Below are 999 nucleotides of genomic sequence, written 5' to 3'. Positions count from 1 at the left end.
TCGAAATAAATTTGAAAATAAATATGCAAAACATTTTATTTAATTTTAAAGTACTTTTGAGTAACAACCGTTACTGGTTAGACGGCTCAAAACAATTCATTGATTTATTTAAACACAAAATTATAAATTTAAGATGTTTTCCTGGATTATTGGAAATCTTAACTCTAAATGTCACTTAACTCTAAAAATTGATTTATTCGTAATAAAATCACGGGAAAAAGTTTATTAAATAAAAAGATGGAATTGATAAATGTCTCCTGAGTCCCATAAAAAATGTCTTTAGAAAAGTCCTGTGTTTTGGATTTCTGGGACTTAGTGTTGCGGGCTACCAAAATCGTCTTAGGAAAAAAAGACTCATGAAGAAGGAAAACAAATCTAGAAAAGAGTGTTCAGGGAAATCCAATAATTTAAGTTTGTACGAAGCCCTAGGTACATTGTACAGTAAGTTTAAAGGGACTGTAAGCGTAATTTCACGTGACAATGCCCGATGTATAAGGGTACCCTTGAAAGCTTTGTCTGATCAAGTATTAATTAGACATCAATGTTTTTACTATTTAGTTTCTCAGTGAATGTGGATTGCGCATTTCTTGTTTATAAGAAGCAATGGAGAAACTCACGATAATAACACTTTTTGATTCAGAAAAACGACGGTATCTTCCACATTTTTAATCAGTTTAAGGTTTCAAGGGTGCCATTGTAAATCGGGTATTGCCATCTTTGCATGGGGGATCACTTAAATTTACGCTTACAGGCCCTTTAAGAACTTTAAAGCAGTTGCTCTAGCTTCAGTTTCCATGGAGTATTTGGTAAAACTCTTTTCGATTTTTGTGCGGAAAACTGTGGTCATGAAAAAATACTTGAACAAGAAAAAAAGCCCTTTCAATAAAGGCTTTTTTCTTTGGAACTCTAATTGAACTTGTCTAGTGTCTAGTGTCTAGTGTTTAGTGTCTAGTGTCTAGTGTCTAGTGTCTAGTGTCTAGTGTCTAGTGTCTAGTGTCT

This window comes from Eurytemora carolleeae, unplaced genomic scaffold (genome assembly GCF_000591075.1).
Source record: "Eurytemora carolleeae unplaced genomic scaffold, Eaff_2.0 scaffold2267, whole genome shotgun sequence".
In the NCBI taxonomy this organism is placed as follows: Eukaryota; Metazoa; Arthropoda; class Copepoda; order Calanoida; family Temoridae; genus Eurytemora; species Eurytemora carolleeae.
The sequence above is the reverse complement of the archived record's forward strand: the minus strand, read 5'-3'. Positions refer to the sequence as shown.